This window comes from Oncorhynchus masou, chromosome 26, assembly GCF_036934945.1.
Source record: "Oncorhynchus masou masou isolate Uvic2021 chromosome 26, UVic_Omas_1.1, whole genome shotgun sequence".
In the NCBI taxonomy this organism is placed as follows: domain Eukaryota; kingdom Metazoa; phylum Chordata; class Actinopteri; order Salmoniformes; family Salmonidae; genus Oncorhynchus; species Oncorhynchus masou.
In genome coordinates, this window is record NC_088237.1 from 23,142,751 (window position 1) to 23,157,687 (window position 14,937).

A 14,937-nucleotide genomic window follows, 5' to 3' on the forward strand; every position below is an offset into this window, starting at 1 on the left:
CTGCTTCCATCTCTATCAGTAAAGAAGAGAGGACAGATAGGTGATCAGTTAGATCAAAGGACCGGGCGTACGGGAGGAGCATCACCTCAGGGCGTGCAGCAGTGCTTTGCTTTTACAGCCGTGTTGAGGTGCACTGATGGGAGAGTGAGGAACAAGACAGTTGAAGATGGGAAGGGCGTACAGCCTAAGAAGCAAGAGGGACGGGGAGCATGGGAACTGTGTTTGTGCTCGTGCTTAAACTGCGTGCAAAGAGCTAAAGGGTAGGCTTGTACATCACCATGGCAACAGCCTCCAGGAACAATAAAAACAAAACAATATTTACATCTTACAGTTAAATTAGGAAAAGAAATCAAACAACAATATGTACATATCAACTGCCATGTGGTACAGTATTTGGAAGTGTCATTTTGTACCAGTCCCACAAGACTGCTGGCATCAAATCCAATGTTTGAATAGGCTTGTGCTATGTATTCTTAGCACAAGCTTGCTTTGACAGAAAATGGTGTTCCTGAGGAACTGTTGTGTAGCGTGTGTGTGTGTGTGTGTGTGTGTTGTACTGGGTTACACTGAAAGTTGGGCTTTTTTGGGGACAAGGCAATGGTCCATGCAGTCAAGTCTGTGAAACAGTGGATGGACGATAGACTGTCCATCTGGACAAGGTATTGTCAACCCCCGCAGGCTTATTCTCTGACTCAAAAGTGTGTGTGAGTCAAACGGAAGGTGGAGGGTTCTATTAGGGTAGGTAATGTTTGTGGAGTTTTCTTTGGGAGACAATGATACATATTCTCCCATCTTGAGGCTCGAGTCATTCAGAATATTCCGAAGCTGTGAGGCCCTTTTCCAAAGCTCTCAGCACCACATAGTGGGACACACACACATACAGGAAAATCAATAGCAGATGATTTCATGGCCATGGTTCAGATATACTAGCTGTACACATACTAGCTGTACACGGTCATAGTTCACATATACTAGCTGTACACATACTAGCTGTACACGGTCATAGTTCACATATACTAGCTGTACACATACTAGCTGTACACGGTCATAGTTCACATATACTAGCTGTACACATACTAGCTGTACACGGTCATAGTTCACATATACTAGCTGTACACATACTAGCTGTACACGGTCATAGTTCACATATACTAGCTGTACACATACTAGCTGTACACGGTCATAGTTCACATATACTAGCTGTACACATACTAGCTGTACACGGTCATAGTTCACATATACTAGCTGTACACATACTAGCTGTACACGGTCATAGTTCACATATACTAGCTGTACACGGTCATAGTTCACATATACTAGCTGTACACGGTCATAGTTCACATATACTAGCTGTACACATATTAGCTGTACACTGTCATAGTTCACATATACTAGCTGTACACACACTAGCTGTACACGGTCATAGTTCACATATACTAGCTGTACACATACTAGCTGTACACGGTCATAGTTCACATACACTAGCTGTACACGGTCGTAGTTCACGTACACTAGCTGTACACGGTCGTAGTTCACGTACACTAGCTGTACACGGTTGTTGTTGATTATGTTAACTTCTGCATATATCAGCGCCTGGTTTTATGTAGAGGCACAGTAATGATGAAGATGGATTTGTGACTGTAGGTCTATTATGTAATCAGACAGTTATTACAGTGATGACTAGCGTTACCACATGACAATAATGCTCGTCCATTACAATATGTGGGAAATGATGAGGATGATTGTGTGATGAAAGAAGGAACATTTGTAAAAGCCAACACATGCCAGATATGTTGAACACTCTAGCTACACAGGAGAGTCAAGTACTGGTTGTTGTCGGTGCTTGCTATCGTTACTCCTTGTTCTAGTGGCTACTAAGGGGTTCTACAATTGCACAAACACAGAGAGAACCCCCTTTGATCAGTGTGTGGCTGAGAGTACAGTATGTCATCCTGCTCCACAAACAAACAGTGCTGAAGTGATGTGAGAAGAGGTGGTGATTCTCAGAGGACACACACACACACACACAGCAGTGATCTGCTCAAGGCTCCAACACAAGCAGCAGAACACAAAAAATAAACGCAGGGGAGGCTTGTCTCTGTCGCTCTGTGCCAATTTAAACAGATTGAAGAGACAGATACTGTGTCTGTGTATTTTCTGTGTTCTGTTGCTTGTGTTGGAATCTTAAGCAGATCACTAACCCAGAATGGAGTGTGTGTGTGTATACACATTAAGAAATGTCCTTGTTTTTGAAAGAAATGCAAAAACATTTTTTGTCCATTAAAATAACATCAAATTGATCAGAAATACAGTGTAGACATTGTTAATGTTGTAAATGACTATTGTAGCTGGAAAAGTTTCAATGGAATATCTATGTAGGCGTTCAGAGGCCCATTATCAGCAACCATCACTCCTTGTGTTCCAATGGCACTTTGTGTTAGCTAATCCAAGTTTATCATTTTAAAAGGCTAACTGATAATTAGAAAACCCTTTTGCAATTATGTTAGTACAGCTGAAAACTGTTGTTCTGATTAAAGAAGCAATAAAACTGTTCTTCTCTAGACTAGTTGAGTATCTGGAGAGTTAGCATTTGTGGGTTCGATTGCAGGCTCAAAATGGCCAGAAACAAAGACCTTTCTTCTGAAACCCGTCAGTCTATTCTTGTTCTGAGAAATGAAGGCTATTCCATGCGAGAAATTGACAAGAAACTGAAGTTCTCGTACAGCGCTGTGTACTACTCCTTTCACAGAACAGCACAAACTGGCTCTAACCAGAATAGAAAGAGGAGCGGGAGGCCCCGGTGCAAGAGGACAAGTACATTAGTGTCTATTTTGAGAAACAGACGCCTCACAAGTCCTCAAATGGCAGCTTCATTAAATAGTACACTCAAAACACCAGTCTCAATGTCAACAGTGAAGAGGCGACTCCGGGATGCTGGCCTTCTAGGCAGAGTTCCTCTGTCCAGTGTCTGTGTTCTTGTGCCCATCTTGATCTGTCCTTTTTATTGGCCTGTCTGAGATATGGCTTTTTCTTTGCAACTCTGCCTAGAAGTCCAGCATCCCGGAGTCCCCACAACACTGTAATTTCACACATAGAGAGATAGTGATTGGTCCTCGCTCATTTTCCCAGTATTTATCGGTCTATGAAGACCAGAGAGGAAATAACACAAAATGCTGTTTATTTTCTGTAATAGTTTCTAACCACAATACTCAGAATTGGTCTTATTATAACACTTAGAATCAGTAATAAATGTCACTTTTTCCCACCACAGCAGCAGTGATGGTGTAGTGGACCACTAGACTGAACCACTAGCCTTGGCAGGCCAACACAGATATGTGTGTGTGTGTGTTTCCTCAACCGCCTAGTGACTAGACCAACCATATGGGAAGACCACCTCAGCTGTGTGTGTGTGTGTGTGTGTGTGTGTGTGTGTGTGTGTGTGTGTGTGTGTGTGTGTGTGTAGGAGGGGTGTAACAGACCATCCATAAAGATAGAGGATGGGGAGATGTAAAGGAGTAGTCTGGAGGAGGGGTAGACGTTGGTCAGGGGTTAACTGTGGAGAATGTAAGTGGGATCGCACACACGCACTCTCTTAATTCAATTTCAATTCAATTTAAGGGCTTTATTGGCATGGGAAATGTATGTTTACATTGCCAAAGCAAGTGAAGTAGATAATAAACAATAAAAAATTAACATGAAACTAGAGGTCGACCGATTAATCGGAATGGCTGATTAGGGCCGATTTCAAGTTTTCATAACAATCGGTAATCTGAATTTTTGGACGCCGATCATGGCTGATTACATTGCGCTCCACAAGGAGACTGAGTGGCAGGCTGACTACCTGTTATGAGGAGACTGCGTGGCAGGCTGACTACCTGTTATGAGGAGACTGCGTGGCAGGCTGACTACCTGTTATGAGGAGACCTAACAGGCTGACTACCTGTTATGAGGAGACTGTTATGAGACTGTGGCAGGCTGACTACTGACTACCTGTTATGAGGAGACTGAGTGGCAGGCTGACTACCTGTTATGAGGAGACTGCGTGGCAGGCTGACTACCTGTTATGAGGAGACTGAGTGGCAGGCTGACTACCTGTTATGAGGAGACTGAGTGGCAGGCTGACTACCTGTTATGAGGAGACTGCGTGGCAGGCTGACTACCTGTTATGAGGAGGAGGCTGACTACCTGTTATGAGGAGCGTGGCAGGCTGACTACCTGTTATGAGGAGACTGCGTGGCAGGCTGACTACCTGTTATGAGGAGACTGCGTGGCAGGCTGACTACCTGTTATGAGGAGACTGCGTGGCAGGCTGACTACCTGTTATGAGGAGACTGCGTGGCAGGCTGACTACCTGTTATGAGGAGACTGCGTGGCAGGCTGACTACCTGTTATGAGGAGACTGTTATGAGGAGTGGCAGGCTGACTACCTGTTATGAGGAGACTGCGTGGCAGGCTGACTACCTGTTATGAGGAGACTGCGTGGCAGGCTGACTACCTGTTATGAGGAGACTGCGTGGCAGGCTGACTACCTGTTATGAGGAGACTGCGTGGCAGGCTGACTACCTGTTATGAGGAGACCGTGGCAGGCTGACTACCTGTTATGAGGAGACTGCGTGGCAGGCTGACTACCTGTTATGAGGAGACTGCGTGGCAGGCTGACTACCTGTTATGAGGAGACTGCGTGGCAGGCTGACTACCTGTTATGAGGAGACTGCGTGGCAGGCTGACTACCTGTTATGAGGAGACTGCGTGGCAGGCTGACTACCTGTTATGAGGAGACTGCGTGGCAGGCTGACTACCTGTTATGAGGAGACTGCGTGGCAGGCTGACTACCTGTTATGAGGAGACTGCGTGGCAGGCTGACTACCTGTTATGAGGAGACTGACTACCTGTTATGAGGGCAGGCTGACTACCTGTTATGAGGAGACTGCATGGCAGGCTGACTACCTGTTATGAGGAGACTGCGTGGCAGGCTGACTACCTGTTATGAGGAGACTGGCAGGCTGACTACCTGTTATGAGGAGACTGCGTGGACTACCAGGCTGACTACCTGTTATGACTGCGTGGCAGGCTGACCTGTTATGAGGAGACTGAGTGGCAGGCTGACTACCTGTTATGAGGAGACTGCGTGGCAGGCTGACTACCTGCGTGGCAGGCTGACTACCTGTTATGAGGAGACTGCGTGGCAGGCTGACTACCTGTTATGAGGAGACTGCGTGGCAGGCTGACTACCTGTTATGAGGAGGAGTGGCAGGCTGACTACCTGTTATGAGGAGACTGCGTGGCAGGCTGACTACCTGTTATGAGGAGACTGCGTGGCAGGCTGACTACCTGTTATGAGGAGACTGAGTGGCAGGCTGACTACCTGTTATGAGGAGACTGAGTGGCAGGCTGACTACCTGTTATGAGGAGACTGCGTGGCAGGCTGACTACCTGTTATGTGAGTGCAGCAAGGAGCCAAGGTAAGATGCTAGCATTAAACTTATCTTATAAAAAACAATCAGATTTAACATAATCACTAGTTAACAACACATGGTTGATGATATTACTAGTTTATCTAGCTTGTCCTGCGTTGCATATAAATTATGCGGTGCCTGTTCATTTATCATTGAATCATAGCCTACTTCGCCAAACGTGTGATTTAACAAGCGCATTCGTGAAAACGTACTGTCGTTGCACCAATGTGTACCTCACCATAAACATCAATGCCTTTCTTAAAATCATTACACAAGTATATATTTTTGAACCTGAATATGTAGTTAATTCTGCCTGCAAACCTGAATTTATTTTAACTAGGGAAATTGTCACTTCTCTTTCTTTCTGTGCAACAGAGTCAGGGTACATGCAGCAGTTTGGGCCGCCTGACTCGTTGCGAACTGTGTGAAGACTATTTCTTCCTAACAATGACAGCCAACTTCGCCAAACAGGGGATGATTTAACAAAAGTGAATTTGCCAAAAAAGCACAATCGTTGCATGAATATACCTTACCATAAACGTGCCTTTGTTAAAATCAATACACAGAAGTATATATTTTTAAACCTGCATATTTAGTGAACAGAAATCCAGGTTAGCAGGCAATATTAAACTAGGAAAATTGTGTCACTTCTCTTGCGTTCATTGCACGCAGAGTCAGGGTATATACAACAGTTTGGGCCACCTGGCTCATTGCAAACTAATTTGCCAGAATTTTATGTAATTATGACAACATTGAAGGTTGTGCAATGTAACAGCAGTATTGAGATTTAGGGATGCCACCCGTTAGATAAAATACGGAACAGTTCCGTATTTCACTGAAAGAATAAACGTTTTGTTTTCAAAATGATAGTTTCCAGATTTGACCATATTAATGACCTAAGGCCCGTATTTCTGTGTGTTATTGTGTTATAATTAAATCTATGATTTGATATTTCAAAGAGCAGTCTGACTGAGCGATGGTAGACAGCAGCAGGCTCGTAAACATTCATTCAAACAGCACTTTCGTGCGTTTGCCAGGTGCTCTTCGCTGTGCTTCAAGCATTGAGGTGTTTATGGCTTCAAGCCTATCAACTCCCGAGATTAGGCTGGTGTAACCGATGTGAAATGGCTAGCTCGTTTGCGGGATGCGCGCTAATAGCGTTTCTATCGGCGACGTCGCTCGCTCTGAGACCTTGAAGTAGTTGTTCCCCTTGCTCTGCAAGAGCCTCAACTTTTGTGGAGCGATGCGTATCGATGCTTCAAGGGTGGCTGTTGTCGATGTGTTCCTGATTCGAGCCCAGGTAGGGGCGAGGAGAGGTACGGAAGTTATACTGTTACACTAGTAGTACTAAAGTGCCTATAAGAACATCCAATAGTAAAAGGTATATGAAATAGAAATGGTATCGAGAGAAATAGTCCGAAAATAACAACAACCTAAAACTTCTTACCTGGGTAAGCTTTCATATGTTCTCATGTTCTGAGCAAGGAACTGAAACGTTAGCTTTACATGGGAGAGAGAGAGGGACATGGCACATATTGCACTTTTACTTTCTTCTCCAACACTTTGTTTTTGCATTATTTAAACCAAATTGAACGTGTTTCATTATTTATGACACTAAATTGATTTTATTGATGTATTAAGTTGAAATAAGTGTTCATACAGTATTGTTGTAATTGTCATTATTACAAATAAAAATAAAATAAAATCAGCCGATTAATCGGTATTTGCTTTTTTAGTCTTCCAATAATTGGTATTGGCGTTGAAAAATCATAATCGGTCGACCTCTACAGGAAACATTACACTTACAAAAGTTCCAAAAGACATTTAGAATGTCATTATGTCTCTATACAGTGTTGTAACGATGTGCAAATAATTAAAGTACAAAAGTGAAAATCAACATAAATATGGGTTGTATTTACAATTGTGTTTGTTCTTCACTTGGTTGCCCTTTTTTTGTGCCAATAGGTCACAAATCTTGCTGCTGTGATGACACACTGGTATTTCACCCAGTAGATAGGGGAGTCTATCAAAATTGGATTTGTTTTCGAAATCTTTGTGGATCTGTGTAATCTGAGGGAAATGTGTGTCTCTAATATGGTCATACATTTGGCAGGAGGTTAGGAAGTGCAGCTCAGTTTCCACCTCATTTTGTGGGCAGTGAGCACATAGGTCGCCGTAGGCAGACTTGGAGACGACAGGCTTTCTCAATAGCAAGGCTATGCTTACTGAGACTGTACATAGTCAAAGATTTCCTTACGTTTGGGTCAGTCACAGTGGTAAGATTCTGCCACTGTTAACTCTCTGTTTAGGGCCAAATAGCATTCCAGTTCGCTCTGTTTTTTGGTAAATTCTTTCCAATGTGTCAAGTAATTATCTTTTTGTTTTCTCATGATTTGGTTGGGTCTAATTGTGTTGCTGTCCTGGGTCTCTCTCTCTCTCATGTACCTACTCCTCACTCAACATAACTCTTGAGTTTTAATTAAGTTTCCTTTAGTTCTGTGAACATTAGAGAGATGTTGAATGTATTTACCCTGTGTAACAGTACAAACCGTTAGCCACACACAGTGAGCTCTTGAGTGTCCTAAGAAAACGCTTTGTAAAACATTAATTACCGATAACAAGCATTCCACAGTCCACTCATTTAAGTATATAACAGCTGCACCATCGAGGTCATCCTGACGGGTTACATCACTGCCTGGTATGGCAAATGCTCTGCCTCTGACTGCAAGGCACTACAGAGGGTAGTGTGCACGGCCCAGTACATCATGGGGCCAAGCTTGCTATCCAAGGACCTCTATACCAGGCGGTGTCAGAGGAAGGCCCTAAAAATTGTCAAAGACTCCAGCCACCCTAGTCGTAGATTGTTCTCTCTGCTAACACACGGAAAGTGGTACCAGAGCACCAAGTCTAGGTCCAAGAGGCTTCTAAACAGCTTCTACCCTCAAGCCATAAGACTCCTGAACATCTTATCAAATGGCTACCCAGACTAGTTGCATCGTCACCTTTCATAACTCTACCTACATGTACATATTACCTCGAAACCGGTGTCCCCGCACATTCACTCTGTACCGGTACACCCTGTATATAGCCTCCACATTGACTCTGTACCGGTACACCCTGTATATAGCCTCCACATTGACTCTGTACCCCGTAGTACATTGACTCTGTATATAGCCTCCACATTGACTCTGTACCGGTACACCCTGTATGTAGCCTCCACATTGACTCTGTACCGGTACACCCTGTATGTAGCCTCCACATTGACTCTGTACCGGTACACCCTGTATATAGCCTCCACATTGACTCTGTACCGGTACACCCTGTATATAGCCTCCACATTGACTCTGTACCGGTACACCCTGTATATAGCCTCCACATTGACTCTGTACCGGTACACCCTGTATATAGCCTCCACATTGACTCTGTACCGGTACACCCTGTATGTAGCCTCCACATTGACTCTGTACCGGTACACCCTGTATATAGCCTCCACATTGACTCTGTACCGGTACACCCTGTATATAGCCTCCACATTGACTCTGTACCGGTACACCCTGTATGTAGCCTCCACATTGACTCTGTACCGGTACACCCTGTATATAGCCTCCACATTGACTCTGTGCCGGTACACCCTGTATATAGCCTCCACATTGACTCTGTGCCGGTACACCCTGTATTTAGCCTCCACATTGACTCTGTGCCGGTACACCCTGTATGTAGCCTCCACATTGACTCTGTACCGGTACACCCTGTATATAGCCTCCACATTGACTCTGTACCGGTACACCCTGTATATAGCCTCCACATTGACTCTGTACCTGTACACCCTGTATATAGCCTCCACATTGACTCTGTACCGGTACACCCTGTATATAGCCTCCACATTGACTCTGTACCGGTACACCCTGTATATAGCCTCCACATTGACTCTGTACCGGTACACCCTGTCTATAACCTCCACATTGACTCTGTACTGGTACACCCTGTATATAGCCTCCACGTTGACTCTGTACCGGTACACCCTGTCTATAGCCTCCACCTGTTGTATTCGGCACATGTTACAAATAAAATTAGATTTGATTGTGAGCGTGTTTGTGCATTTGCGTGTGATCAGTGATTCAAGGACTAAAGGAAGGAAGCATTATCACTGTAGCATGTCTACCGCATATGCATAGCCCTGTTTTTAATCTCTCTTGTGTTGGCGTCAGTGTGCTTCTGGCTCTGTCTGGAGTGGGGAGGGATGATCAGTAGTTGATTAAGGTGTGTGTGTGTGTGTGTGTGTGTGTGTGAGTGTGAGTGTGAAACACAAAAGTCTAGATAGTGTTTTCTCTCTCAGTCCATCTCTGTTTGGATCTGTCTTTATCACGTCTGTCTGTCTTTTCTCTCTTGCTCTGTCTTTTGGTCTTGCTGTCAGTCTCTCTCCATCACTCATTCATTCTCCCTCACTCCCTCACTCCCTCACTCCCTCCCTCCCTCCCTCCCTCCCTCCCTCCCTCCCTCCCTCCCTCCCCCTCCCTCCCTCCCTCCCTCACTCCCTCACTCCCTCACTCCCTCCCTCTCTTCCTCTCTTCAACCCTCTCCCTCTGTAGAGACAGACCCAGTCCCTCTGTCACTCTTGATCAATCATTCTCTTCCTCCTCAGGCTCTGTCTCCTCCTCCTGTTCTACCTCTAATTCCCTCCATCTCTTCTTTCACTCCTTAGGTACATGTACACACACACACAACACACACACACACACACATACTTCATCACCACCTCATTCCTTGTCTATTCTGCCCTACCAAAAAGCAAAATAGCAGTAACTGCTCATAGCTTGGAACTGAGAAAAATGGCTTTTATTTACCTTGGTTTTACAGTAACTTTGTGCAGTTACTGCTAACATGAGCCCCATTTTCTCCAAAACACAATGCAATATAGACAGGATACTTGTCCACATGATTAAGCATGTATTGAATGTAGCAAAAATGACTAACACATTTTTGACCAAATTAGCAGTTGCTGCCTTTTTGCTTGGTAGGACAGTATGGAGGGAGTTCTTTCTTTTTTTTTTGTGGTGAAGTTGACGGACTCTCCATTGACAGCAGCGTTTTGGAAATTCTCTGAGTCCATGACCGTGGTCGGGAAAACCTTCAGATTGGGTTCATTAGTGCCGCTGGAAATCCCTCTTCAATCAGTATTGTGTCAGGAGCCACAAGGTTGATTTGGGGCCGTGCCACCTTTCCTGCAAATCCATAGAAACCATATCATAGCACATATTATAGGTTATCAGACTACATATACACTTAACACTCGTTTGGAAAACTGAATTGGCAAGGACAAGTACTTCCTGTTAGGAGACCAGCACAGGACATATGGAAAGAGGCCAAGGGAAGAAGGCTGTTTTCAGAGTATTGGGAGGCCAGACTGTCATTGTAGTTAATGAGGTTCTGACCTGAACACATACACATTCCTTCCTGCCTCCTTTGGCTTGTATACTAGCACTTGTTCTGGGATAAATCTCACCGTGCCAAGACGATGGATAACTCGCACCGTGCCAAGACGGTGGATAACTCGCACCGTGCCAAGACATTGGAAAAACCCGCACCGTGCCAAGACGGTGGAAAACCGCACCGTGCCAAGACGGTGGAAAACTCGCACCGTGCCAAGACGGTGGATGCCAAGACGGTGGATAACTCGCACCGTGCCAAGACGGTGGATAACCGTGCCAAGACGGTGGATAACTCGCACCGTGCCAAGACGGTGGGTGCCAAGACGGTGGAAACCTCGCACCGTGCCAAGACATTGGTCGCACCGTGCCAAGACGGTGGAAAACTCGCACCGTGCCAAGACGGTGGATAACTCGCACCGTGCCAAGACGGTGGATAACTCGCACCGTGCCAAGACGGTGGATAACTCGCACCGTGCCAAGACGGTGGATAACTCGCACCGTGCCAAGACGGTGGATAACTCGCACCGTGCCAAGACGGTGGATAACTCGCACCGTGCCAAGACGGTGGATAACTCGCACCGTGCCAAGACGGTGGAAACCTCGCACCGTGCCAAGACGGTGGAAAACTCGCACCGTGCCAAGACGGTGGAAAACTCGCACCGTGCCAAGACGGTGGATAACTCGCACCGTGCCAAGACGGTGGAAAACTCGCACCGTGCCAAGACGGTGGAAAACTCGGTGGATAACTCGGTGGATAATAAACATATCCAGGTGTTAGAATGGCCAAGTCAAAGTCCAGACCTGAATCCAATCGAGAATCTGTGGAAAGAACTGAAAACTGCTGTTCACAAATGCTCTCCATCCAACCTCACTGAGCTCGAGCTGTTTTGCAAGGAGGAATGGGAAAAAATTTCAGTCTCTCGATGTACAAAACTGATAGATACATACCCCAAGCGACTTACAGCTGTAATCACAGCAAAAGGTGGCGCTACAAAGTATTAACTTAAGGGGGCTGAATAATTTTGCACGCCCAATTTTTCAGTTTTTGATTTGTTAAAAAAGTTTGAAATATCCAATAAATGTCGTTCCACTTCATGATTGTGTCCCACTTGTTGATTCTTCACAAAAAATACAGTTTTATATCTTTATGTTTGAAGCCTGAAATGTGGCAAAAGGTCGCAAAGTTCAAGGGGGCCGAATACTTTCGCAAGGCACTGTATATCAAATCATATCTAAGTTTATTTGTCACATGCACAGGATACAGAAGGTGAAATGGTTACTTGCAGAGTGGAGTCTTTTGTTTAGACATGTAGCTAGCTAGCTAAACAATGAACCATAATCCCAACTCCTACTACAACGCATGAATCTGCGGGTAGCTAAAGCTAACCAACTAGGTTCAATGTTAGCTAGCTGCATAGCCATTTGCATTGTTAGTTAAAACATAATGTTTTCTGAGATAGAAATAATACCACGACACTGATCATACACATAATGTTAGCTTTCGAGCCGGAATCGTAGAACATTTGAAAATGTAGCTCGACTCTTTACCTGTATAGACAAATGAACGCTTCACGCTAGACTAGAACCATTTAACTCTGTCTTGTTCGTAGTTACATCTTGCTTGGCCAGCGTTGGGTCAAGTCACTTCGGTTCACACTGACCGTGGTGTGTGCAGAAAGTAGCCCAACTGATCTGTCGATTGTGCCTGCTAAATTCAGTTTGTCAATGTTGTTGAGAAAAGGAGCACATTTTTTTGTAGTCTCGATTGTTAACCCATACTGAGCAGGTCACGTTATAGACAGAGGCATTCTACATGGCAGACCAATCCAAACTCATCTCCCGGCATGTCCAGCCCATCCATTATCTCAGCCAATCATGGCTGGCGAATAAACCAACTAGGCTCAACCAACTAACCAACAACTTTATTCATATTTACAGATGGAATACAAGTTTGTTATTAAAACAAATGAAAAGGTATGTTCCAGATGGCATTTCTTCCCCAAAAAATCACCACAAAACGAAGAATTTCAAATGCCTCTCCTGTGAGGTGACGTGTGTGTGCCTAGCTTCCTGAAAAGGGTCACATGTACGCAAGGTTTAAAATGATTGTGTTTTAGTCAAATATTATATCCGTTTGGGCTTCTTGCGGTCAATTTGCAGTCTTACCAATAATTTGTAATTATGTTCCGAACCCCTGGCTATCCACTCAAGAAAAACTGGTCCCACGGCTGAATCTGGTTGATGATCCCTGCTGTATGTATTTATAGCTGCTGTATGCCTGAATGTATTGGGTGTGTGAATTGGCATGTGAAATGTGTGTGTGAACAGTTGTGACAGCTTTAGTGGTGACAGTGCAGACAGAGGTAGATTGGTGCCCCAATGACATTTGCAGTCTCAAGACAGGCCTCCCATGCACACAATGGAATTGGCTCAGCAGTTCTTAGTGTGTGTGTGTGACAGCTGATCTCAACCCTGTCCTGAAGTACTATTAAGCTTATGACTGAGTACAGCTGCCATTCAGCTTCATTCTATCAAACAACATTGCAATGTGTGTGTGATGGAGAGTTGGTAAATGAATACATGTGTGTGTCACGAGGTGATGGACAGCGTCTAACCAGCCGGTGCTGTGATACACTCTTAATTCCCACGGTAATTGATTTCCCGTTCGCCCATTTCTCGTTGCCGTGGGAGCCGTAGTGCGAGCAGAGAAACCAGGAAGTGAATTACTCTGAGTGACAGCCCCTAATGGGCCATGTTTCCCATCAGGCCGAGCTGACGCCAACAGATTGTCCTCCAATTACCAAACACAAACTCTGACACACACTCTTTGAAATTCATAAAGAATGAGAAACACACACACTGATGTGAAAAAAGAATCCTTCACTACCTATCACCATAACTCTGCATTGGAGTTGAAACCACTATGTTTGGATAGTGCTCGTATGTCTCTATATGACTTTCCTTTTCCTTGTGTGACCCAAGGTGGAATACATGACAAATGAGTTCTTTTTAAAACTGATATCAAATATTCAACACTCCCTGACTGCAGTGAAAAATAGAGAATATATCATTCTCTGTGAGTCCAGTGCTCCTTCTGTTCAGATCACCACAAGCGGTTAAATTCGGGAGGAAAAGCCATTGGGTGTGAGTTATTGTGTGGATTATTGTATTATTACTTTATGCATTTGTGCAGAATGTTTGATGTCTGATTGATGGAACCGCGAATAGCCTGTCTTCCAAAATCACAAATCGCGATTGTAACCTTTTTCCTGCTCGGATATTCCATGTGAAATGTCTGGTTGTTGACACTCCAGAAAGAGGGAAATGGAGACCCAGGTGAAATGCACTTTAAATACATCTGACTTAGAGAGGGAGGTGGAAAAAAAGAGAGAGGGAGGAAAGAGTGTAAACGCAAGGTAGGTGTGAGAGAGGGAAGGAGAGAGAGAGGTAGGGAGGGCGAGTAGGAGGTAGTGGATCTAGGCAGGCTGGGGGTGAGAGGAGGAGGAGGAGGGATGTTGGAGGTGAAGGTGTACTGTGTCTCTGCCCAGGGAGGTGGCAGGGGGGAAGATCTCATACCAGGCAACCCTAAAGGAAGGAGAGATTACAACACTACCGTCTACTCAACCTCTTCCTATTTCTCCCTGAGGGTTGGTCTCTCCTCAATTCCATTCAATTCAAGGGGCTTTATTGACATGGGAAACATATGTTAACATTACCAAAGCAAGTGAGGTAGATAATATACAAAAATGAAGAAAAAAAAACAATAAAAATTAACAGTAAACATTACTCACAGAAGTTCTCTCTTTCTTTCTCCCTGAGGATCGGTCTCTCCTTCTCTCTTTCTTTCTCTCTGAGGATCGGTCTCTCCTTCTCTCTTTCTTTCTCTCTGAGGATTCTCTTCTGTTTCTTTCTCCCTGAGGATCGGTCTCTCCTCTCTTTCTTTCTCCCTGAGGATCAGTCTCTCCTTCTGTTTCTTTCTCCCTGAGGATCGGTCTCTCCTTCTCTCTTTCTTTCTCTCTGAGGATCAGTCTCTCCTCTGTTTCTTTCTCCCT

The 14,937-nt window shown here is 44.7% G+C and overlaps 1 protein-coding gene across 1 annotated transcript in view; it reads left to right on the forward strand.

Moving 5' to 3' along the window:
- The window catches only part of LOC135515071 (ankyrin repeat and sterile alpha motif domain-containing protein 1B-like), a 416,040-nt gene that overhangs the window by 1,760 nt on the left and 399,343 nt on the right, over positions 1-14,937 (forward strand).